Source organism: Bombina bombina, chromosome 5 (genome assembly GCF_027579735.1).
Source record: "Bombina bombina isolate aBomBom1 chromosome 5, aBomBom1.pri, whole genome shotgun sequence".
Classification (NCBI taxonomy): domain Eukaryota; kingdom Metazoa; phylum Chordata; class Amphibia; order Anura; family Bombinatoridae; genus Bombina; species Bombina bombina.
The window spans coordinates 504,508,447-504,535,305 of NC_069503.1; the positions used below are offsets into that span (position 1 = coordinate 504,508,447).

Consider the following 26,859-nt stretch of genomic DNA (forward strand, 5'->3'; position numbering starts at 1 on the left):
TAAATGTGTGCATGGTTACCATACTACACATAAACACAAAAACTATGCATAACAACAATATACATAATTATTCACAAAAATATTGCATAAACACTGTTAAAAAAAAGCCAATACTTAAATATTTTTTCTTTCCATGATCACAGGCAGTAAGAACAGTCTGCTCCTGTGTTCTGTGAACACTTCAGCATGTGCAGAATGCTACGTGTACTTTAAACTTACCAAAGTGGCGTTCTGATCATGTCTGAGGATTGACGAATCTGGTTGAATCCGTGGTATGCTTGAATGGTGTAGACACAAACAAATGTAAAACTCACCAACACGATCACTTTACGTAACTATCCCAACAAAGTCTCATCTTGTGGAGCAAAATGACGTAGCAGATCTTGAGCAGCAGATGTGTCCTTTTCATGCAGCAAACAGTAGCTTGACAGGATAACCTCAAGCAAATGTTCATGGGAGATGTACAGGAGACAAAGAAAAAAAAAAATGAGAAAGGCAACAGTAGCTCCAGTCTGTCCTTACCAACTTACTGCCTGGATGTGAGCTTTTTGTCAACATTCTACACCTCATCTCAGCTGCCAGTAGTGATTGCACAGACGCATTTATTCAGCAGACACAGTTGAAGAGCGCTCTTTGTACTTTAAGGCCTCTCTCGTCACATTGCTAGATCTGTTGAGAGGAAACAATTTTTCAGTTCTTGCACAGCAATACTTAAGTAGCTATAAAAAGTAATATGTTTTCCTTCATGTAATTAGCAAGAGTCCATGAGCTAGTGACGTATGGGATATACATTCCTACCAGGAGGGGCAAAGTTTCCCAAACCTCAGAAATGCCTATAAATATACCGCTCACCACACCCACAATTCAGTTTTTGGAAGTGGTGAAGTAAGTTTGTGCTAGATTTCTACGTTGATATGCGCTTCTCAGCAGGCTGAAGCCCGGTTTTCTTCTCAGAATGGAGTGAATGTCAGAGGGATGTGAAGAGAGTACTGCCTATTTGAATACCATGGTCTTCCTCTAGGGGATCTATTTCATAGGTTCTCTGTTATCGGTCGTAGAGATTTCTTCTCCTACCTCCCTTTTCAGATCGACAATATACTCTTATATACCATTACCTCTACTGAATCTCGTTTCAGTACTGGTTTGGCTATCTACTATATGTAGGAGTGTCTTAGGGTAAGTAAGTCTTATTTCTATTTATGACACTCAAAGCTATGGTTGGGCACTTTATATGTAAAGTTCTAAATATATGTGTTTAAACTTATATTTGCCATGATTCTGGATAATCCGTATTCCTTCATTCAGACTGTCAGTTTCATTTTTTTGGGAAACTGCATATAAAATTTATATTTTTTTCTTACCTTAAAATTTTCAATCTTCAACATCTAATGTTCAGGATGTTCCTGTTAATGTTAAAGAATTTGTTTCTAATTCTATTGAGAAGGCTCTGTCTGTTATTCCTCCTTCTAGTAAACGTAAGAGGTCTTTTAAAACTTCACATATTTCAGATTAATTTTTAAATGACCGCCATCATTCTGACTTATCTATTTCTGATGAGGATCTATCTGGTTCAGAAGATTCTACCTCAGATATTGACACTGATAAATCTTCATATTTGTTTAAGATGGAGTTTATTTGTTCTTTACTTAAAGAAGTGTTGATTGCATTAGATATGGAGGAGTCTATTCCTCTTGATATTAAAACTACTAAGCGTTTCAATTCAGTTTTTAAACCTCCCGTAGTTATTCCAGAAGTTTTTCCAGTTCCTGATGCTATTTCAGAAGTAATTTCTAGGGAATGGAATAGTCTGGGTACTTCATTTACTCCTTCTCCAAGGTTTAAGAAATTGTACCCTTTGCCATCTGATAGATCAGAGTTTTGGGAGAAAATCCCCAAAGTTGATGGGGCTCTCTCTACTCTTGCTAAATGTACTACTATTCCTACGGCAGATAGTACTTCGTTTAAAGATCCTTTAGATAGGAAGCTTGAATCCTTTATAAGGAAGGCTCATTTATGTTCAGGTAATCTTCTTAGACCTGCTATTTCTTTGGCTGATGTAGCTGCAGCTTCAACTTTCTGGTTGGAGGCTTTAGCGCAACAAGTGTCAGACCATAAAGCTTATAGCATTGTTAAACACCTTCAACATGCTAATAACTTTATGTGTGATGCCATTTTCGATATCATTAGAATTGATGTCAGGTATAGGTCTTTAGCTATTTTAGCCAGAAGAGCTTTATGGCTTAAGTCTTGGAATGCAGATATGACTTCTAAGTCAACTTTGCTTTCTCTTTCTTTCCACGGTAATAAATTGTTTGGTTCTCAGTTAGACTCAATAATTTCAACTGTTACTGGGGGGGGGGGGGGGGGGGAAAGGGAGCCTTTTTACCTCAGGATAAAAAAAATATATATAAAAAGGTAAATATAGGGCTGCTAATCGTTTTTGTTCCTTTCGTCAGAATAAGGAATAAAAGCCTGACCCTTCCTCTAAAGGAACAGCTTCTGTTTGGAAACCTTCACCAGTCTGGAATAAATCCAAGCCTTTTAGAAAGTCAAAACCAGCTCCCAAATCCGCATGAAGGTGCGGCCCTCATTCCAGCACAGCTGGTAGGGGGCAGGTTACGATTTTTCAAAGATGTTTGGATCAATTCGATTCAAAGTCTTTGGATTCAGAACATTGTTTCACAAGGGTACAGAATAGGTTTCAAGGTAAGACCGCCTGTGAGAAGATTCTTTCTTTCAGGCATTCCAGTAAACCCAGTAAAGGCTCAAGCGTTTCTGAAATGTGTTTCAGATCTGGAGTCAGCTGGGGTAATTGTGCCAGTTCTGGAACAGGGCCTGGGGTTTTATTCAAATCTGTTCATTGTTCCAAAGAAAGAATTCTTTCAGACCAGTTCTGGATCTAAAAATATTGAATCGTTATGTAAGGATACCAACATTCAAGATGGTGACTATAAGGACTATTCTGCCTTTTGTTCAGCAAGGGCATTATATGTCCACAATAGACTTACAAGATGCATATTCATCCGGACCATTATCGGTTCCTGAGATTCTCTTTTCTAGACAAGTATTACCAGTTTGTTGCTCTTCCTTTTAGCCTAGCAACAGCTCCAATGATCTTTTCAAGGTTCTCTGTGCCCTTCTTTCTGTAATCAGGGAGCAGGGTATTGCGGTATTTCCTTATTTGGACGATATCTTGGTACTTGCTCAGTCTTTACATTCTGCAGAATCTCACACAAATCAACTTGTGTTGTTTCTTCAAAGACATGGTTGGAGGATCAATTTACCAAAGAGTTCCTCGATTCCTCAGACAAGGGTAACCTTTTTGGGTTTCCAAATAGATTCAGTGTCCATGACTTTGTCTCTAACAGAAAAGAGACGTCTGAAATTGGTTTCAGCTTGTCGAAACCTTCAGTCTCAATCTTTCCCTTTTGCTTGTTTTCACATCAGATCTCTCCAGCTTTGCATGCTGAACCAATGGTGCAGGGATTATACAAAGATATCACAATTAATATCCTTAAATCCCAATGTTCGATCTTCTCTGACTTGGTGGTTAGATCACCATTGTTTAGTTCAAGGGGCCTCTTTTGTTCGTCCAACCTGGACTGTGATCTCAGCAGATGTGAGTCTTTCAGGTTGGGGAGCTGTATGGGGATCTCTGACAGCGCAGGGGGTTTGGGAATCTCAGGAGGCGAGATTTCCAATCAACATTTTGGAACTCTGTGCGATTTTCAGAGCTCTTCAGTTCTGGCCTCTTCTGAAGAGAGAATCGTTTATTTGTGTTCAGACAGACAATGTCACAACTGTGGCATATGTCAACCATCAAGGGGGGACTCACAGTCCTCAGGCTATGAAAGAAGTATCTCGGATACTTGTATGGGCGGAATCCAGCTCCTGTCTAATTTCTGCGGTTCACATCCCAGGTATAGACAATTGGGAAGCGGATTATCTCAGTCGCCAGACGTTACATCCGGGCGAATGGTCTCTTCACCCAGAGGTATTTCTTCAGATTGTTCAAATCTGGGGGCTTCCAGAAATAGACCTGATGGCCTCTCATCTAAACAAGAAACTTCCCAGGTATCTGTCCAGATCCAGGGATCCTCAGGCGGAAGCAGTGGACGCGTTGTCACTTCCTTAGAATTATCAACCTGCTTATATCTTTCCGCCTCTAGTTCTTCTTCCAAGAGTGATTTCCAAAATCCTAATGGAGCGTTCGTTTGTACTGCTGGTGGCTCCAGCATGGCCACACAGGTTTTGGTATGCAGATCTCGTTCGGATGGCAAGTTGCCAACCTTGGACACTTCCGTTAAGGCCAGATCTATCTCAAGGCCCATTTTTCCATCAGGATCTCAAATCATTAAATTTGAAGGTATGGAGATTGAACGCTTAATACTTAGTCATAGAGGTTTCTCTGACTCCGTGATTAATACTATGTTACAGGCTCATAAATCTATGTCTAGAAAGATCTATTACCGAGTCTGGAAGACTTACATTTCTTGGTGTTCTTCACATAAATTCTCTTGGCATTCTTTTAGAATTCCTAGAATTTTACAATTTCTTCAAGATGGTTTGGATAAGGGTTTGTCTGCAAGTTAATTGAAAGGACAAATCTCTGCTCTTTTTGTTCTTTTTCACAGAAAGATTGCTAATCATCCTGATATTCTTTGTTTTGTACAGGCTTTGGTTCGTATCAAGTCTGTCATTAAGTCAATCTCTCCTCCTTGGAGTCTCAATTTGAACCTATGCATTCTCTGGATATTAAATTACTTTCCTGGAAAGTTTTGTTCCTTTTGGCCATCTCTTCTGCTAGAAGAGTTTCTGAGTTATATGCTCTTTCTTGTGAATCTCCTTTTCTGATTTTTCATCAGGATAAGGCGGTGTTGCAGACTTTAATTTTTAATTTAATTTTTTACCTAAAGTTGAGAATTCTAACATTAGTAGAGAAATTGTTGTCCCTTTATTGTGTCCTAATCCTAAGAACTCTCTGGAGAGATTTTTACATTCTTTGGATGTAGTAAGAGCTTTGAAATATTATGTTGAAGCTACTAAAGATTTCAGAAAGACTTCTAGTCTATTTGTTATCTTTTCTGGTTCTAGGAAAGGTCAAAAGGCTTCTGCCATTTCTTTGTGGTCTTGGTTAAAAAGTCTTTGATTCATCATGCTTATGTAGAGTCGGGTAAATCCCCGCCTCAAAGGATTACGGCTCATTCTACTAGGTCAGTTTCTACTTCCTGGGCTTTTAGGAATGAAGCTTCTGTTGATCAGATTTGCAAAGCAGCAACTTGGTCTTCTTTGCATACTTTTACTAAATTCTACCATTTTGATGTTTTCTCTTCTTCTGAAGCAGTTTTTGGTAGAAAAGTACTTCAGGCAGCTGTTTCAGTTTGATTCTTCTGCTTATAATTTCAGTTTTTTTCATTATAAGATTACAACGTTTTGATTTGGGTTGTGGATTATTTTTTTCAGTGGAATTGGCTGTTTTTATTTTATCCCTCCCTCTCTAGTGACTCTTGCGTGGAAGTTCCTCATCTTGGGTATCTGCTATCCCATACATCACTAGCTCATGGACTCTTGCTAATTACATGAAAGAAAACATCATTTATGTAAGAACTTACCTGATAAATTAATTTCTTTCATATTAGCAAGAGTCCATGAGGCCCACCCTTTTTATGGTGGTTATGATTTTTTTGTATAAAGCACAATTATTCCAATTCCTTATTTTTTGATGCTTTTGCTCCTTTCTTATCACCGCACTTCTTGGCTATTCGTTAAACTGAATTGTGGGTGTGGTGAGGGGTGTATTTATAAGCATTTTTGAGGTTTGGGAAACTTTGTCCCTCCTGGTAGGAATGTATATCCCATACGTCACTAGCTCATGGACTCTTGCTAATATGAAAGAAATGAATTTATCAGGTAAGTTCTTACATAAATTATGGTTTTTTTTGTTATTCCTAAAAGGTAAGTACCGAGGGGGGGGGGGTGAAGTGTGCTGTGTGACACGATAAACAACATGCATGATAAACAACAAAATACTATGATCATCCATGTACAGAGCAACACTTTTTCCCAATATCTGTCTAAAAGGTCATGGAAAGAAAGTATTTTCTATATTTTTCTGTGGCTATTCACATCCGTTTCACAACGGTGTATATGTTAACATAGCAAAAGTGACAGAGAAAGAAAAAAATTACAACACAAGAAAATACAGTAATGTTTAAACTTGAACATGGTTTTAAAATGTAGCTCTAGGATGCTTGACTTATAAATTAAACATTCATGATTCAGCAACAGTATATAATTATAAACAACTTTCCAATGTATTTCTATTACCAAATTTGCTTTGTTCTTTTGGTATCCTTTGTTGAAGGATAAAGTCAAGTCAGCGGAAAGGAGCCCAAGAGTGTGCACGTAAAATGCAAAGTCTGTGAAAAGAACTGAAATAAGGGGACAGGCTGCAGAGGCTTAGATACAAGGTAATCAGAGGTTAAAGGCAGGGGCGTATTATTGTCTAGGCAAACAAGGCCTGGGCCTAGGGCGGCAGATTTGGGGGGGCGGCAGATTTGGGGTAGGCGAAAAGTACGGCATTGTTCCCTACTAAACAGCGCTGGGCAAGGTTTTTTGGGGGTACTTTTTATTGAGCACCGCATTGTGTAATCAGTGGCAAGCTTACCGCTGAGCTGCCACTTCAGTTTATTGTCAGTGCTGGCCAGTCTACCCTATGCCCTGTCTCTAAAAGCTTACATCACATGCAGTACACTGAGCACTACAGCATGTGGGCTTTTACAGAGCTGGGGTGAACGTCAGCATGAGGGGGCATATTAATCAGTCGACTCAGAGATGGAGAGGGATATACTACAGGGGAAGCAGTGGTGGCATGGCAATACTTACTAACCCACAGGTAAGATTGGCCACTCGATGTACTCACTAACAGTGGCAGCTGGGGTAGCACTGAAACTTGTGCAGGGAAAACAACTTTGAAGGTGGCGGTTGGGGCAGCGAGCGTGTGTTCAATTTTACTTTTCTTAGATGCTTTGATTGCCGCGCACAGTAACCTGCACAACGGTGATCAAAGCATCTAAGAAACAAACAAAAGACTCTTCTTTGTGGAATCACAAATGTAGGAGGGCAGGGGCAGCCTAAAGTGTAAACTTCCATGTGAGGCAGCAGCAGGTCTCTGGTCCACATGAGCAGATCCCATCCCATCCCATTAGTGTTAGAGACAGATTCTAACACAGCAGGTAGATCATTTCTCTCCTTCACTTTTAGTTTTTCTATTGACAAGTTCCCTTGTAGAAGGACAGTAGTAGTTTTGACTTCCCCATCCAGGGACTTGCAGTCAACCAACAGCATAATTTGCTTACAGAGATGCAATAGGATTCTCTAAAGATATGTTTCTGATTAATGCAGGTGGATCTCCTTTTTAACCTTTTCACTGTGTGCCCTATTCCAATTTTGTCAGCATTACTTTGTAAGTACCTGTGTGCATGTATCTGTATGTGTGTGAACCTTTATGTATATGTATCTGTTTATGCATCTGTGTATGGATGGGTGTATATGTATATCTGTGTGTGTAGCTTAGTGCATTGTACCTTTTTAAAAAAATGTAAAATATTTTTAGTTCTACGTAGGGGCCCCACGCTGTAATTTCGCCTAGAGCCATGCAACTACTAGGGATTTTGCATTTTAATTTCACATGGTTACTTAGTACTGACTGTCTCCTATCTAATAAATATATATAGTCCCTGCATATAAAATAGTTTTTTCTCACCCTGCATATGCATTTAGGTTTAAATCAACCCACCTGAGTGAATGCAAGCCCTGGTAAAAATCTACAAAAGACATAAAAATAAGAAAAATGTTACACCCTGACCAAAAAAATATTATAGATAAAAAAAAGGCCTAAAACCTGGGGGGGGGGGGGGGTAGCAGAATTTTGAGTGCCTAGGGCAGCACAAAACCTAAATACGCCACTGGTGAAAGGTATATTTAATATAACCGTGTTGGTTATGCAAAAATCGGGGAATGGGTAATAAAGGGATTATTTATCTTTTTAAACAAAAATTCTGGTGTAGACTGTCACTTTAACAATAGTATACCACGAGAACTAAGCAAAATTGATAACAGAATTAAAATTGGAAAGTTGTTTAAAATATCATGCTCTATTCAATCCATTTAAGTTTATTCTTTTACCACTGGCTGTTATTATGATCCCATGTGCAAGCAAGTACATTGAACATTTACATTAATAAAAAGCTGCCTAGGCTCTGAGATCAGGTTAATTTTGCTTAAGAAGCTAAAACTTTTTTTTTTTGGTTACTAAGATTAAAGTAGCTATATTGCCCCAGGACATATTTTATGCCCCTTTAAGAGACAAGATAGCTATACACTAGGACTAGCACTAGCAACTGCTTTCCCTATTCCTTTAAGGATAAAAATCTATTAAAATTAAAAGTACAGTCATACCACAAAAAAGACACTGCAAGGACAAGGGGACATTAGAGGTAAAATGACATTCATTTGTTAGAATATATCATTTTAAGACTAGTGACCCTGCAGCTACTGCTTGGGACCCCCAGAACAGTGCTGGTCCCATTCAGTAGAGCTTTCTGCTTGGGACTAGCAGTGTTCTGTGGGTCTTCAGCAGGACAGCATTGTTAGTGTTAACAATTACATGCTCCATTGCTATTGTTTAGGATCTGCAAAGAGTTAAACACATTTAAAGTCGCACAGAGTACTACTAGTCCCAAGCAGTAGCACCAGTCGCACAACTCAGATGTTTAACTAGCGCTACCAATTGGGACCAGCACTGCTTTGCTGGTCCGAAGAAGTACTTCTACTCTGCGTTTACCTCTTTGCAGGTTAAACACACAGTAATGCAGGGTTGCTAGTCTTAAAATGCCATGTTCTAACAAATTAGAGCATGTAATTGTTTGACTGTTATCACCAATTATACTATGATAATATATGTGCAACAAAAATAATCTACTGTTATACAAGAAACACAGCTCAAATACTATGAATTTAATGTATTTTACAACAATTTAACTCTTACCTTTTTAACAAAGGAGGCACAGAAACATTTCTTTTGACAATGAACTAGACACTGTTGTGTTGGCTGTATGTCATCTGGTGCTGTAGATATGTTAACTTTAGCATCACCTGCAGATTAGAAAACTAAACTATTTAACGTAAGAAACAGGACATTGTGATAGATTTGCCTTGCCTATAGTTAATACTCAAGAAGAAAATCAGAGAACAATTAGAAGAAAGAACCTTTAATATGAACATAAAGTCTTAAGGTCTATATTCTGGGCTGTACAATATAGAAGGAGATTTATAGGTTTAAGTTGTTAGTTATATGACCAAATGCTCCAAAACTACAGCCTAACAGTCGCTCCATATCATAATTTCATAAATGCAACACAAATAAAAACAGCATTAGAAGGGAAAGAAGAGTAAGATAAACCAAGAGGTCTCCGTGGAATGGTATAAAAGCATCAGGAATTGGGTTATTAAAGACTTGGTAATTATTGGCAGTGACAGAGGAATAATAAATGCAACAGAATAGAGTTTACCATGAATGTTAGCTGTGCATTTTCTGGGTTGGGCTTGCATGGGACCTATGTCATTTTTTAAGCTGTTGTGTAAAAAGGTTAATGGAAATAATATATAATTTTCATTAAAATAGATATATTTAGGGATTATTATATCTTAACTGCATGTCCAAAGGCTTCAGAGACCATTTACAATCCACCATAGCCTTACAGCTGTACTCATGGGCACTGGGAGAAGGTGCGGACTGCACCAAGTGTCCACAAGCACAGCTGACACCATGACAGAGTTCACAGCAACGTCTACCAATGACCATGATGGGTTTTAACAGTACTTTAATAGGAGAAAATGCATTAGGCTATCTTTTTTTTGTAATATAGACTATAATGTCAGAAACTTTACTATGAAAAATAGGGGGAAAAGGGAAAATGCCATATTAGAGGCAATAAAATTAATTTTAAAATATCATGCTCATAGGCGTCAAGAGACAATTTACAATCCACCATAGCTTTACAGCTGTATCCATGGGCACAGGGAGCAGGCGCGCACTGCTCCACATGTCCATAAAAACAGCTGCCACCATGGGCAGAGAGCTCACTGTAACATCTGCCAGTGATCATGTTGGGTCTAACAGGAGAGAAGAAAGTAAATTATGCTGTTAAGCAGCCACTGAAAATAGGAGGAAATAAAATACCATGCTAGAGGCAGTAACTAATTTTAGGCTAGTCACATGTCCAGAGGCTTCATAAAACAGTTTATGCCCCACCATAGCTTTACAGCTGTAGTCACGGGCACCAGGAGCAGCCTGCTCTTAGTGTCCGCAAACTACAGCTGCCACCATGTGCAGAGAGCTCACTATAACATCTGCTAGTGACCATATTGGGGCTATCTGGAGAGAATAACGGAAGTGGAGGGCCCTCTAGTGGGGCTGTAACAAAATTAAGGGATAACTGAGTTGAAGTCTAGAGGGTACAAGGTGATACAGTGTTGCAAGTGTGGGGGCGGGTGTTTCTGCTTACCTTTATAGGTCCTGGCTGCAGTTTAGCTGGCCCTCTTTTGTTCCTGGATCCAGACTTCAAAGGAGTTTTTCCCCGCCCGCCCGTCCCTCGATGAAGAGGTGGCAGCTCATAGCGGTAAAGTTAGGGTTTACCCTGGCGTGGGTAGGTTTATGTGAACTAGCCTTTTAAGACCAGGTTTTAATTGTAGCCTTCCACCTGTTCAGGCGTGTTTTATGACTCGCTTGAGGGGGTCGCCTTCCTAGGCTGGATGTTTTTATGCCTTCGCTGGCAGTCGGTCAGGGCCCAGAGAGCGGGCAGGGAGAGTGAAGAGTGATGCCCTAGGATGGGGGAGGCGACGCCCGCTAGGTGCTGAGTTGACCTAGGGGTTACTCCCCCCTACGAATTGTAGGACAAATAACTCTAATAGCTTACAGCTCTATCTGCCAGTTGGGTGCGTGCAATCCGCGCCGTGCTGCAAACACTGTGTAGGACCCTGGCTGTCTGTCAGTAGGGGTTAGAATAGCTAATTCATTGCCGCCATCAATTTTTGCTAAGAACTTTATACAGTTCTTTGTGTTATTATGAGTAAGTTGCCTAAGTTGGCATATTTAAATAGCCTAATCTAAAAGGTTTATTTATAATAAACGTGACCGGTCTTTAGTCCAAAACCTGTTGTGTGTTTATTGGTTTATCATTTCTAGGGTACATAAGATGAATAAGGAAGTTTATCTCTTAAGTAAATTATGCTGTTAAGCATCCTTTGAGGCAGTAATTCATTATTTTAGACTATACATGTCCAGAGGCTTCAGAAACAGTTTATGCCCCACCATAGCTTTACAGCTGTAGTCACAAGCACCAGGAGCAGGTGCGGCCTGCTCTTAGTGTCCGCAAACTACAGTTGCCACCATGTGCAGAGAGCTCACCGTAACATCTGCCAGTAACCATGTTGGGACTATCAGGAGGGAAGAAAGTAAATTATGCTTAAAGGAACACTGTACCCAAAAATTTTCTTTCGTGATTCAGATTGAGCATGAAATTTTAAGCAACCTTCTAATCTACTCCTATTATCAAATTTTCTTCAGTCTCTTGGTATCTTTATTTGAAATGCAAGAATGTAAGTTTAGGATAAATTAATCCACCAATAAAAAAGTGCTGTCCAGAGTACTGAAACAAAAAAAAAAAAAGCTTAGATGCCTTCTTTTTCAAATAATGATAGCAAGAGAACGAAGAAAAATTGATAATAGGAGTAAATTAGAAAGTTGCTTAAAATTGCATGCTCTTTCTGAATTACAAAAGAAAAAATTTGGGTTCAGTGTCCCTTTAAGGGATTAAATGCCTATCAGTTGTTACCAGAAAAGAGGAACTTAACATAACTTTAACCTTTAAATAACGTAACTTTAAGGAATAAATAAGACACAGAAACTGATTGTGGGAAAAAATGTTGACCTTCACTAGCCAAAACATTTATTAACTGAATAACTTCTGAAACAGGACAGGCAAGATGGCGGCAAGAACTTATAACTAAACATAACCCAGCGCTGCTGGAGGTAAACGGCCCAAAATGGAAACTGCAGCAGAGAGGCTCTCTGCTCAAGGAAATGCTACTGAGGGGTGTCGAGCTCTTGTGACCCACCCACAAGGGGAAGGAGGGGCACCCCACGTGCACTTGGGGACGTTCACCCCTCTCACATTCAGATCGGTCATTGCTCACCCCTTTTCACCCTTTCCTACACAACAGGGCCGCTACCTCCCGCCACAAGATAGCATGAAAATGATACACTTGCCGCCACCCTAACCAACCACAACCTGCTTATAGGCGGGTTACTATAGAATTCTTAATTTCAGCAATAAAGATATCTAGGGCTACGTTCTCTAGGTGAACCCTATCCCTCCTATAGTACTGAAGCTTGTTGGCCGTGATGGAATCGTGCTTGACAACGAATCCGTGACGGTCTTGCCTACTGAGGCATTTATCTTTTTTTGCACCCTATAGGCTGCACTGTGACTAGCCATGCGTCGCCATTCCAGTCTGGGAATAATATTGGACCACCCTATCTTAACGTTTGGGATTCTAGTCCTTATCCATGCAATCCTGGCCTGCATGACCTTATCAATTCTAACACTGGAATGGCGCCCACATCGTTACCCCCAAGGTGGATGATCAATATGTGAGGCTTACCCCAGCGCCTCAGATATAAGGGGGGTTAACCTAGGGCAACACATACCCCGTTCCCCCAACCATCTAACTAATGCCTTATGGGAAGGGAACCCCAGGGATTGACCTCCGGGCAGGGATAAGCAACGGATGCAAGCCCAATGCACATATGAGTGCCTCACGATCCACACTCTCTTGGCACCTTTTGGTGCACCTGCAGTGACAGTGTAAAAAACACAAACAAGGCAACTGAACTAATATTAAACAACTGGGCGAACATAACCCCGGTACCTATTAGAACGCCATCTACCCAAATGCCGAATAGCTTCCGCTGAGGAGCCCGTCAGCGCAGAGTTAGTTGTGTCCCTTATAAGGAGTGGGAAGCTATCCTAGTGACATCTAAACCTGCTACCGCCTTTGTTAAGACCTTGCGGAACTGGTAGATGGATAACGTGTACCCATTAGCATGCATTAATAGGGACCCCGGGTTTGCGGGCCTACATTCCCAGAATTGGGTCAGGACAGAGACTGGGAAACATGACCCCAAAGTCTTGGGCATAGAAATCCACACCCTTTTGCCCTGCTGATCTGTTTTTGAACAGGGCAGATACAGCAACAGAGAATCCACTGAAAACCGTAAATGATCAGCCAACAAGCCCTTGTCAACCTGTGTTTTAGAAGGGGATACTAATTCGCCTACCCTGAGAGCTGCAGAATAAGCTAGGACGAAAGCTGCACGAAATAACAAAAACTCATATTGTGTAGTGCAAACCTGCCGTAACGCCTCGACCAGCTGCTCGAGCCGGGCTAAGGTAATGGGCTCTCTAGGGTCTTTATGCTAAGGTTGCGATCTTCCCCATCCTTTCATCACCTGCCATACAAAAAATGAACTAGTTGGGTCAGGCATGCCCATAGTATGAAAGAAAAATGACAATGCTGCTAGCCGAGAGTAAATAGCTCCATGACGAGCCCCCAACTGTCTAAGACTCACCAGCCAGTCACACAATGTAACCTGTGATGCCTCCACCACCTCCAAATTCCGGTCTCGACAGAATCATTCCCATTCGTCCCACAAGCTAAAGTAAGAATGCCAGGTTGATGGGGCTAGAGAGGCTCGGACTAAAGGGAGCAGGGATATCCGTGACTTAGAAGCTGCCAAAGAAAAGCAGGACAGGGTAAACCCTCCAGAGCAGCATTAGGTGCAAGACGTCTGAAAGTCACCCAATCAAATCGCGACAGAGCATCAGCAAGGACATTATTAACCCCGGGGACATGCTGAACTTGAAATTGAACGTTAAGCTCTAAACAGCGCAACACCAGGCGTCTCAGCAGGCAAACCGCCACAGCGGATGTTGCTGATAGATTGTTCACCACGTTAACAACACTGAGGTTGTCTGTCCAGAAAACCACTGTATTAATTGCAAAGCATGCCCCCCCCCCAATAATTCAACTGCTAACACTATCGGGAAAAGTTCTAATAGGATGAGGTTCCGTGTCAAACCCATCCCTCTTTCCAGTCTGAAGGCCAAGGACCTGCAGACCATAGCCCTTGAAAGTAATCCCTGTAGCCTTTGGACCCAGATGCATCTGTAAATAAGTGTAATGATTGGCTGGATGTAGAGGGTTAACGTCAATGACTGATGCCATTGAATTTTTTCAAGAAGTCCCATACCTGCAAATAAGCCCTCATGCCATCAGTGATCCCGATTCTCTTTGAAGGTGAGGAAGGACCCTTTAGTTTACTTTCCAACCTTCTGTTAAAAACCCTACCCATGGGCATAACTCTTCCCGCAAAATTAAGGAGGCCTAGCAAAGATAGAAGTTGGCGGAGGGAAATAAAGCGACTGGCAGAAATTGATTGGACTGCTAGTAACAGATTGTACTTTGTCAGGAGGCAACCTACACAACATCGCCTCTGTGTCAATTTGAATACCCAAAAATGTGAGACAAGTGCAAGGGCCCTCGGACTTATCTTCGGCAAGGGCACTATCGAACGATTGGTACTTAACTGAACGGAACTGCCCCTGGGGTGAGAGAGATGCTGGATTAAACTAAATTTACTGGCTTCCTTCTTTGGGACAACCCCCAAAGGAGACACCACTAGATTTGGCAGGGGGACGGAAAGGGAAAGGGCCAACAAGCCTTCCCAAACTTATTTCTTTAGTCAGTCAGTTTAGACCTAAATACCTGTGGAAACTGATAAGCAGATTTCAAGTTTCTAAGGCAAGAGGCCCCCTTAATACCCTGAATTATGGGAATATGAAAGCCATGAGTGAAACCGTCTAGCAACAACCTTGCTGCGTGACGATCTGGGTAATGGCGCAGCCAAGGCTCAAGGGCGTGAACCCTCACCGGAGTTGGTGCCCTTTGTAACAGTAGCAAATCTGTTTGTGGCTCTACCACCGTCCTTTTTCTTTGGGCATTCATTGCCGGAGAGTGGGCCCCCGCAGAACTTACAGGAATGACGAAAGGTGCAGGAGCTACCCCTATCGCATTTGCCCTCTTGAAATGCCCAACATGCACCTCCCTTACGTTTACCCTTTGGGGAACGAAAGGACTGGCCAGGAGCACCAGTGGATGTGGAGGAGGAAGCATGAGAGCCCAGGCGCTGCCAAAGATGGGTATAAGTGGTGTCAAATGTGAGCACCGGGTTCCCAGCCATCTTTTGCCTGTACTCTGAATCATAATCCCTCCATGCACCATCACCATACCTCCTCTGCATCCAGTGTATGTTATTTGTATATTTCAAGATAGCATGGCACCGACAGGGGTATTTTTCTAATTAGCATGACGAGTACACTCAAACAAACCAGCCATTCATCAAATGTCTCCGGGCGCTTGAACCTTTTAGCACCAGTGCCATCAGAGCTCCTTTCCTTCTGTCTGTAAGCTTCTGCTGAAAGCTTGAAGACATTAACATTTTCCTGACTGTTTTAGGTTTCAAGTGTCTATGCAAGGAAAGGTTATAGGCGGGCAACGAAACACGAAATGAGGCTAGGTAAAGGGCGCTCAACTATTTGGCCTGGAATTTCCGGGGAATGTTCCACTAATGCTAATTGCTGCTGCTGACCTGCTCTTTTAAAAAGTACCCCCTTGGAATTCCTGCCACTTCTTTTTCACCATTGAAAACATACATTTCTGCCCCTTAGTTTTAAGCCCCAATGAAGTGTCACTGTCAGTCTGATTCTGTTAAAGATAATTCTGACATGTCAGGTAGGGTCATGTATAAATGCCCTAGTCTTACCATCCGCAGATGATGCCGCTGTCTGACTTGTGGCCGCCGCTGGGTTGTCTCTCCCTGGTTCACCACCTGCTGTTTGGAGAGTTGCTGCCGCTGGACCTGGATTATCCCGTGCTCCTACTGGGTTAGGTGCCAGGAGCGAAGCATTTGCCTGAACAGGGACCGCAGGCAAAACGGGATCAACTTGAGCAGTATCCTGCAAAATAGATATGATTTTGCGAGCACAACGAATACACTAGTAGTGGAAGGATAAGCATTCTCTACTCTCAAAGCCTCATTTTCAGTTGAATTAGTATGTGACCTTGCATTGTACCCTGACTCACTCTGCAACTGAGGTATGGGATTATTCTGCCCCAACCTAACATTGTCCGTAGTAGATAATGTGATACTGTCTCTAACGTTAATGGGAGGGTTCTGGACATTCATACCATCAATACCATTGGGCCCTGATGCACTGGCTATTGTAATAATATTATGTGGCCCATTCACACTATCAGGTGCAGTGTTAATAGATACATGCATCATATCATTCATAACTGGAACCTGTATGGCTGTCTGTGGTGATGCCCTAGTAGTTGCACATACATTTCTCACATTGTGTGTCAAAACCTGTTTTGAAATGCCCCCCGTAGTATTACTGCGTTCATGTGTATCACCAGCTATCACGCTGCTACAAACTGCGTCACTCTTATTAGACACGTACCACTCATTTCCTGTCTCCCTTAGCTACATTCTCGTTTTCTATAACTGAGAATATGCTCCTCTATCACCCTTAGAAAATACCCCTTTTGACACCTTATAGCGAGTGGCACCTCCATTTCCCCGTGATACATTTACCCCAGCGCCTTTATTTGATGCGCTACCTCCTGAGGCCCCGCCCCTCCTAATTGCCACTCTTGTATTGACCCTTGTTTGAACACTTTTTGCCCCTCTAATTGCCCCCAAGGAGATAGGCAATCGTTCCCCTTACCGGTGTCCTCTTATGGTGCTCACCTGCCTTGTGCACAAGAGGACCCGGTCAATTGCCTCCATCTCCTTCCATGTCTGGGCGCAAATGCAGTGTTATGACGTCACCGGATGGGGCGAAGCTTCCTTCGCCCACTTCCGGAATTGCCGATGAGGATGCCACTTGGAGGGGGAACGCTTTGAGGAGCCATGGCCGCCGCCAGGAATCGGAGGAAGGAGGAAACCGCAGAGTCTGCCGACGGAGGGATCGTGGCGAACAAGGATGTCACGGACGCTGCAGGTAAGTTAATAGGAGCTATAGCAGGTACCACGTGACCAGGGCCTACCGCCGACGCCACCTACGCATCATTACTTATCGGGCCATGCAGACAAGGATTCTGATTTTGCAGGGCCCCCACTGAACCACCAATATTTAGGCCCTTGTCTCCACTATTATGAGAAGGGCCAGGGGGGGTCATTAACAATAGAGGGCAGGGTAACTCGCAGCAACCGACGCTGGGATTGAAGTAGGCCGTGGCCTAGCTAATGGGGTATGTAACAGTGTATGTGACTCTACCCTACTGTCAAACAACACTGGGGACCGAGGCTCCATTTGGCAAACCATCTGAGGCCCCTGAGCAACTCCCAAACCAGTATTAAGGCCCCCATATGCACTAGAGGCCTCCTCGCCAGAAGGCCTGACCATTGTCTCGGTGGCATAGGCCAAATCAATGCTGTCGCTGACCGCATGGACATCAGCCACTGTTGTATCTGATCTGGGAAGGGTGCTATGTGTTGCATCAACTGCATATGTGTATTGTGTTGCTGGGACAAAATCATCTAACTCCTCAATATTAACCATATCAATTATCTGCTTTTCTTTTCCAGGTTTTGAGAAAGTTAGGGCCTGGAATCGCTTTGGAGGAAGTCTGGTTCTTCTTGGACGCTGCATGTAGAAGTTTAGAATTCACTGCAGTAACAATGAAAACATCTCTGCTCCAGGATCCAGGAAGAAGAGGGCCAGGAAGCTGTGCTGCTCACTTTTAAGGTAAGAAGGGGAGCTCCTCCCTACACTAGCAACATTATTGCAACTAGACCCCCAGACTGCCCTCTTCTCCTATCCTACTCCTTCCAGCATTAACCCTTAGCTTGTTTCAGTCCCATGCTGGTCCCTCCACTGTCTGTTAAGCAACTATTGAAAATTGGGGGGGGGGAATAAAATTCCATGCTAGACTCAGTAATTAATTTTAGATTAGTCACATGTCCAAAGGCTTCAGAAACAATTTACACCCCCACCATAGCTTTACAGCTGTAGTCACGGGCACCAGGAGCAGGTGCGGACTGCTCTTAGTGTCCGGAAACTACAGCTGCCACCATGTGCAGAGAGCTCAGTATAACATCAGCCAGTGACCATATTGGGGCTATCTGAAGACAAACAAAGTAAATTATGCTGTTAAGCAACCTTTGAAAATATAGGGAAATGAAATGCCATTCTAGAGGCAGTAATTCATTTTAGACTAGTTAGATGTCCAAAAGCTTCAGAAACAGTTTACACGCCCACTATAGCTTTACAGCTGTAGTCACAGGCACCAGGAGCAGGTGCAGACTGCTCCGGAAACTACAGCTGCCACCATGTGCAGAGAGCTCACTATAACATCTGCCAGTGACCATGTTGGGGCTATCAGGGAAGAAAAGTAAATTATGCTGTTAAGCAGCTATTGAAAATAAGGGGGGGGGGGGGATAAAATGCCATGCTAGAGGCAGTAATTCATTTTAGACTAGTTACACGTCCAAAGGCTTCAGAAACAGTTTACACCCCCACCATAGCTTTACAGCTGTAGTCACGGTCACCAGGAGCAGGTGCGGACTGCTATTAGTGTCCGCAAACTACAGCTACCACCATGTGCAGAGAGCTCAGTATAACATCAGCCAGTGACCATGTTGGGACTATCAGGAGGGAAGAAAGTAAATTATGCGGTTAAGCAGCTATTGAAAATATGGGGGGGGGGGGGGGGAGAATAAAAAGACAGTGGAGGGACTAGCATGGGACTGAAACAAGCTAAGGGTTAATGCTGGAAGGAGTAGGATAGGAGAAGAGGGCAGTCTGGGGGTCTAGTTGCAACAATGTTGCTAGTGTAGGGAGGCGCTCCGCTTCTTACCTTAAAAGTGAGCAGCACAGCTTCCTGGCCCTCTTCTTCCTGGATCAGAGACGTTTTCATTGTTCCTGCAGTGAATTCTAAACTTCTACATGCAGCGTCCCAGAAGAACCAGACTTCCTCCAAAGCGATTCCAGGCCCTGACGTTCTCAAAACCTGGAAAAGAAAAGCAGATAAGTGATATGGATAATATTGAGGAGTTAGATGAGTTTGTCCCAGCAACACAATACACATATGCAGTTGATGCAACACATAGCACCATTCCCAGATCAGATACAATAGTGGCTGATGTCCATGCGGTCAGTGACTACACTGATTCGGCCTATGCCACCGAGGCAATGGGCAGGCCTTCTGGCGAGGAGGCCTCTAGTGCATATGGGGGCCTTGATACTGGTTTGGGGGTTGCTCAGGGGCCTCAGGTGGTTTGCCAAATGGAGCCTTGGTCCCCAGTGTTGTTTGACAGTAGGGTAGAGTCACATACACCGTTACAAACCCCATTAGCTAGGCCGTGGCCTACTTCAATCACAGCATCGGTTGCCACGGGTTACCCTGCCCCCTATAGATTGTTAATAACCCTCCTGGCCCTTCTCATAATAGTGGAGACAAGGGCCTAAATATTGGTGGTCCAGTGGGGGCCCCGCAAAATCAGAATTCTTGTCTGCATGGCCCAATAAGTAATAATGCGTCGGTGGTAGGCCCTGGTCACGTAGTACCTGCTATAGCTCCTATTAACTTACCTGCAGCGCCCGTGACATCCTTGTTCGCCACGATCCCTCCGTTGGCAGCCTCAGCGGATTCCTCCTTCCCCGCGTCCCTGGCGGCGGCCATGGCTCCTCCAAGCGGCGTCCTCATTGGCTATTCCGGAAGTGGGCGTAGGAAGCTCCGCCCCTTCCGATGACGCCATAACACCGCATTCGCGCCCAGACACGGAAGGAGGAGGCGGCAATTGACCGGGTCCTTTTGTGCACAACGCAGGTGAGCACCATAAGAGGACAACGGTAGGGGAACGATTGGATCTCCTTGGGGGCAATTAGAGGGGTAAAAAGTGTTCAAACAAGGGTCAATACAAGAGTGGCAATTAGGAGGGGCGGGGCCTCAGGAAGTAAACCATCAAATAGAAAAGACACTGGGGTAAAATGTATCACGGGTAAATGGAGGAGCCACTCGCTATAAGGTGTCAAAAGGGGTATTTTCTAAAGGTGATAGGGGAGCATATACTCAGTTATACAAAACGAGAATGTAGCTAAGGGAGAAAGGGAATGAGTGGTACGCGGCTAATAAGAGTGATGCAGTTTGTAGCAGCGTGATACACATGAACGCAGTAATACTGCGGGGGCCTTTCTAAAGAGGTTTTGTCACACAATGTGAGAAATGTATGTGTAACTACTAAGGCATCACCACAGACAGCCATACAGGTTCCAGTTATGAATGATATGATGAATGTATCTATTAACACTGCACCCGATAGTGTGAATGGGCAACATAATATTATTATATTAGCCAGTGCATCAGGGACCAATGGTATTGATGGTATGAATGTCCAGAACCCTCCCATTAACGTTAGAGACAGTATCACATTATCTACTACGGACAATGTTAGGTCGGTGCAGAATAATCCCATACCTCAGTTGCAGAGTGAGTGAGTCAGGGTACAATGCAAGGTCACATACTAATACAACTGAAAATGAAGCTTTGAGAGTAGAGAATGCTAATCCTTCCACTACTAGTGTATTCGTTGTGCTTGCAAAATCTTATCTATTTTGCAGGATACTGCTCAAGTTCATCCCGTTTTGCCTGCGGTCCCTGTTCCGGCAAATGCTTCGCTCCTGGCACCTAACCCAGTAGGAGCACGGGATAATCCAGGTCCATCGGCAGCAACTCTCCAGACAGCAGGTAGTGAACCAGGGAGAGACAACCCAGAGGTGGCCACAAGTCAGGCAGCGGCATCATCTGCGGATGGTAAGACTAGGGCATTTATACATGACATGTCAGAATTATCTTTAACAGAATCAGACTGACAGTGACACTTCATAAGGGCTTAAAACTAAGGGGCAGAAACTTATGTTTTCAATGGTGAAAAAGATGTGGCAGGAATTCCAAGGGGGTACTTTTAAAGAGCAGGTCAGCAGCAGCAATTAGCATTAGTGGAACATTCCCCGGAAATTCCAGGCCAAATAGTTGAGCGCCCTTTACCTAGCCTCTTTTCAGAGCAAAATGTTGCCTTACACTGTGTTTCATTGCCCGCCTATACCCCTTCATTGCATAGACACTTGGAACCTAAAACTGTCAAGAAAATTCAGCAAGGAAAATATGTTAATGTCTTCAAGCTTTTGGCAGAAGCTTACAGACAGAAGGAGAGGAGCTCTGATGGCACTGGTCCTAAAAGGTTCAAGCCCCCAGAGACATTTGATGAATGGCTGGTTTGTTTCAGAGTATACTTGTCATGCTATTTAGAAAAACACCCAAGTCAGTGCCATGCTATCTTGAAATATACAGATAACATACACTGGATACAGAGGAGGTATGGTGATGGTGCATGGAGGGATTATAATAATTCAGAGTTCAGGCAGAAGATGGCTGGGAACCCGGTCCTCACGTTTGACACCACCGACACCCATCTTTGGCAGTGCCTGGGCTCTCATGCTTCCTCCTCCACATCCACTGGCACCCCTGGCCAGTCCTTTCGTTCCCCAAAGGGTAAACGTAAGGGAGGTGCCTGTTGGGCATTTCAAGAGGGCAAATGCGATGGGGGTAGCTCCTGCCCTTTTTGTCATTCCTGTAAGTTCTGCGGGGGCGCACACTCTGGCAACAAATGCCCAAAGAAAAAGGACGTTCCAATGGGTAGAGCCACAAACAGATTTGCTACTGTTACAAAGGGCACCAACTCCAGTGAGGCTTCACGCCCTTGAGCCTTGGCTGCGCCATTACCCAGACCATCACGCAGCAAGGTTGTTGCTAGACGGTTTCACTCATGGCTTTCATATTCCCATAATTCAGGGTATTAAGGGGGCCTCTTGCCTTAGAAACTTGAAATCTTCTTATCAGTTTCCACAGGTAGTTAGGTCTAAACTGACTAAAGAAATAAGTTTGGTAAGGATTGTTGGTCCTTTCCCTTCCGTCCCCCTGCCAAATCTAGTGGTGTCTCCTTTGGTGGTTGTCCCAAAGAAGGAAGACTGTAAATTTTGTTTAATCCAGCATCTCTCTCACCCCAGGGGCAGTTCTGTTAATGATGCCATTAACCCAGATCTGAGCTCAGTAAAGTACCATTCATTCGATAGTGCTCTTGAGTTGGTGAGGTCGGCTGGTAGGGGGGCCTTACTTGCGAAATTAGATATTGAGGCTGCCTGCCGCTTGCTGCCGTTAAATCCAGTAGCTTTTCACCTTATGGGAATTAGGTTTGAAGGTGGTTATTATGTTGATTGTTGCCTTCCTATGGGTTGCGCCCTTTCATGTGCTCTGTTTGAGACATTTAGTTCTTTCCTGCATTGGGCAGTTAAAAAGTTGGTGGGTGGTGATTTCATAGCTCACTATCTTGACGACTTTCTCCTAGTAGGAAGAAGGCATTCGCAGGATTGCAAGCATCTCATGCAGACCATGAGAGATCTTATGTCGCAATTTGTGGTCCCCATTGCCGAAGATAAGTCCAAGGGCTCTTGCACTTGGCTCACATTTTTGGGTATTCAAATTGACACGGAGGCGATGTTGTGCAGGTTGCCTCCTGACAAAGTACAATCTATGTTACTAGCAGTCCAATCAATTTCTGTCAGTCGTTTTATTTCGCTCCGCCAACTTCAATCTTTGCTAGGCCTCCTTAATTTTGCGGGAAGTGTTATTCCCATGGGGAGGGTTTTTAACAGAAGGTTGGAAAGTAAACTAAAGGGTCCTTCCTCACCATCAAAGAGAATCGGGATCACTGATGGCATGTGGGCTTATTTGCAGGTATGGGAGGACTTCTTGAAAAATTTTAATGGCATCCGTCATTGGCGTTCACCCCCCTACATCCAGCCAATCATTGCACTTATTTACAGATGCAGCGGGGTCCAAAGGCTATGGGGCTTACTTTCAAGGGCTATGGTCTGCAGGTCCTTGGCTTTCAGACTGGAAAGAGAGGGGTTTGACACGGAACCTAATCCTATTAGAACTTTCCCGATAGGGTTAGCAGTTGAATTATGAGGGGGCATGCTTTGCAAATAAGACTGTTTTCTGGATGAACAACCTCAGTGTTGTTCACGCGGTAAACAATCAGCAACATCCGCTGTGGTGGTTTGCCTGCTGAGACGCCTGGTGTTGCGCAGTTTAGAGCTCAACGTTCAATTTCAAGCTCAACATGTCACAGTGGTTAATAATGTCCTTGCTGATGCTCTGTCGCTGTTTTATTGGGTGACTTTCAGACGTCTTGCACCTAATGCTGCTCTGGAGGGTTTACCCTGTCCTGCTTTTCTTTGGCAGCTTCTAAGTCATGGATATCCCTGCTCCCTTTAGTCCGAGCTTCTCTAGCCCCATCAACCTGGCATTCTTACTTTAGCTTGTGGGACGAATGGGAACGATTCAGTCAAGACCGGAATTTGGAGGTGGAGGCGGCATCACGGGTTACATTGTGTGACTGGCTGGTGAGTCTTAGACAGTTGGGGGCTCGTCATGAAGCCATTTACTCTCGGCTAGCAGCATTGTCATTTTTCTTTCATACTATGGGCATGCCTGACCCAACTAGTTCATTTTTTGTATGGCAGGTGATGAAAGGATGGGGAAGATCGCAAACCCAGCATAAAGACCCTAGAGAGCCCATTACCTTAGCCCGGCTCGAACGGCTGGTCGAGGCGTTACGGCAGGTTTGCACTACGCAATATGAGTTTTTGTTATTTCGTCCTTTCTTATTCTGCAGCTCTCAGGGTAGGCAAATTAGTATCCCCTTCTAAAACACAGGTTGACAAGGGCTTGTTGACTGACCATTTACCGTTTTCAGCGGATTCTCTGTTGCTGTATCTGCCCCGTTCAAAAACAGATCAGCAGGGCAAAGGGGTGTGGATTTCTATGCCCAAGACTTTGGGGTCATGTTGCCCAGTTTTTGTCCTGACCCAATTCTGGGAATGTAGGCTTGCAAACCCGGGGTCCCTATTAATGCATGCCAATGGGTATGCGTTATCCATCTACCAGTTCTGCAAGGTCTTAGCAAAGGCGTTGGCGGTAGCAGGTTTACATGTCACTAGGATAGCTTCCCCACTCCTTTCGCATAGGGGCCGCAACTAACGCTGCGCTGACAGACTCCTCGGCGGAAGTTATTCGGCATTTGGGTAGATGGCGTTCTAATAGGTACCGGGGTTATGTTTGCCCAGTTGTTTAATGTTAGTTCAGTTGCCTTGTTAGTGTTTTTTACACTGTCACTGCAGGTGCACCAAAAGGCGCCAAGAGAGTGTGGATCGTGAGGCACTCATATGTGCATTGGGCTTGCATCCGTTGCTTATCCCTGCCCGGAGGTCAATCCCTGGGGTTCCCTTCCCATAAGGCATTAGTTAGATGGTTGGGGGAACGGGGTATGTGTTGGCCTAGGTTAGCCCCCCTTATATCTGAGGCCCTGGTACACTGGGGTAAGCCACACATATTGATCATCCACCTTGGGGGTAACAATGTGGGCGCCATTCCACTGTTAGAATTGATAAAGTTCATGCAGGCTGGGATTGCATGGATAAGGACTAGAATCCCAAACGTTAAGATAGGGTGGTCCAATATTATTCTCAGACTGGAATGGCGACACATGGCTAGTCACAGTGCAGCCTATAGGGTGCAAAAAAAGATAAATGCCTCAGTAGGCAAGACCATCACAGGGGTGGGAGGATTAATTGTCAAGCATGATTCCATCACGGCCGACAAGTGTCAGTACTATAGGAGGGATAGGGTTCACCTAGAGAACGTAGCCCTAGATATCTTTATTGCTGAAATTAAGAATTCTATAGTAACCCGCCTATAAGCAGGTTGTGGTTGGTTAGGGTGGTGGCAAGTGTATCATTTTCATGCTATCTTGTGGCGGGAGGTAGCGGCCCTGTTGCGTAAGAAAGGGAGAAAAGGGATGAGCGATGACCGATCTGAAAGTGAGAGGGGTAGACGTCCCCAAGTGCACGTGGGGTGCCCCTCCTTCCCCTTGTGGGTGGGTCACAAGAGCTCGACATCCTTCAGTAGCATTTCCTTGAACAGAGAGCCTCTCTGCAGCAGTTTCAGGCCATTTACCTCCAGCAGCGCTGGGTTATGTATAGTGATAAGTTCTTGCCGCCATCTTGCCTGTCGATTCAGTTTCAGAAATTATTCAGTTAATAAATGTTTTGACCCGTGACGGTCAAAAATGTTACCCACAATCAGTTTCTGGGTCTTATTTATTCCTTATAGTTATTTAAAGGTTAAAGTTTTGTTAAGTTCCTCTCTGCTGGTACCAACTGATAGGCATTTAATCCCTTATGCCATGCTAGAGTCAGTAATTAATTTTAGACTAGTCACATGTCCAAAGGCTTCAGGAACAGTTTACGCCCCACCATAGCTTTACAGCTGTAGTCACGGGCACCAGGAGCAGGTGCGGCCACTCTTAGTGTCTGCAAACTACAGCTGCTACCACTGTAACATCCACCAGTGACCATGTTGGGACTATCAGGAAGGAAGAAAAGAAAAATTTATGCTAACTGACAAACTAGAAAGAGCAAAATTTCCCTAATGAAAAGGTGCAACTATAATCCTCACACAGTGAAAACTCTACACATGAATACATAAATAATTAGGTCCCTCTAATAATCAAACGCACAGAACACTATTAGGACAATAAATCCATAAGCCCAATTAAAACCTCTCAAGCTAGCCTCATACACAGGAGATAAAACCATTAACCCCTTGAGTTCCTAAGCGTTTCAGTGCCCTGCAGAGCTGCCTAACTGATACCCCCATAATTAAAGGAGAAATTTGTCCTATTAAAATTGTCCACAGAGGATTAGCCCTCCAAAGTGCTGGCTCCTTCCAACTCTAGAAGGCAATATCACTTACCTGTGGATCCAGCTGCAGGGCAGGAACAGCTTCTCAGGTGTGACAGATTCACCCTACTTCTGACAGGGACCTGTAGAAAAAAGGAAAACAGAGTAACCAACCCTTGTTTTCTATAGAGGGGTAGCATTTTATTTTGTCCTTTAAAACCAACAAAATCCCTAAAAAAGTAGAAAGCTAGAACCATCAGCATCTGCACCACCACATTATGTTCCAATGCTAACACAATACACAAGATAAAAAATATAAGTCACTGATGTGGTCAGTGTGTTGACCATTTTTAAAGAAAACATTGACATTTTAAGAACTATAACTTGCATATAGTACCCTGTCAACAGCTCATTCTTACTTGGCATGATGTCACAAGTTCCCATCAAGGAACAATTGCATGAAGGCGTTTGATCAAGTTCTCTGCAATCTGGAAAATAAAGAGGTAAAAACCCTTAGCGTAAGAAGCCAGACAACTTGATACTTTAGGCGCATCAAATGTACAAAGTTAAAGTTGCCTTTTCTATATCTGCATGAAAAAACCCACTAACGTGAAAAGTAAACAAATGTCTTTTTCATTTGAACAATAGATTAAACAGTTAAACAAAAAGCACATTTTGATTTGTGGAATAAATACTTCACACATATATATGCACAGATATACACATGCCCACGACAACAGATGCCCACACATATGCACATGCGCAGATATGCCCATACACACCTCACATATTTAAAGCAATAATTAACTGTACAAGTCCTTTCCACAGTTGAAAGGTTCGACTTGCAAAACAAAAAACAAGTAAAAAT

At 43.5% G+C, this 26,859-nt stretch overlaps 1 long non-coding RNA gene across 1 annotated transcript; it reads right to left on the reverse strand.

Moving 5' to 3' along the window:
- Positions 1–213: 213 nt before the first annotated feature.
- On the reverse strand, positions 214–26,482 carry LOC128659401 (uncharacterized). The gene is made up of 3 exons (XR_008402363.1): positions 26,411–26,482; positions 9,050–9,156; positions 214–669 (listed from the first exon to the last, which is right to left on the reverse strand). It is a non-coding gene; the product is annotated as an uncharacterized LOC128659401 (long non-coding RNA).
- Between the last annotated feature and the right edge of the window lie 377 nt (positions 26,483–26,859).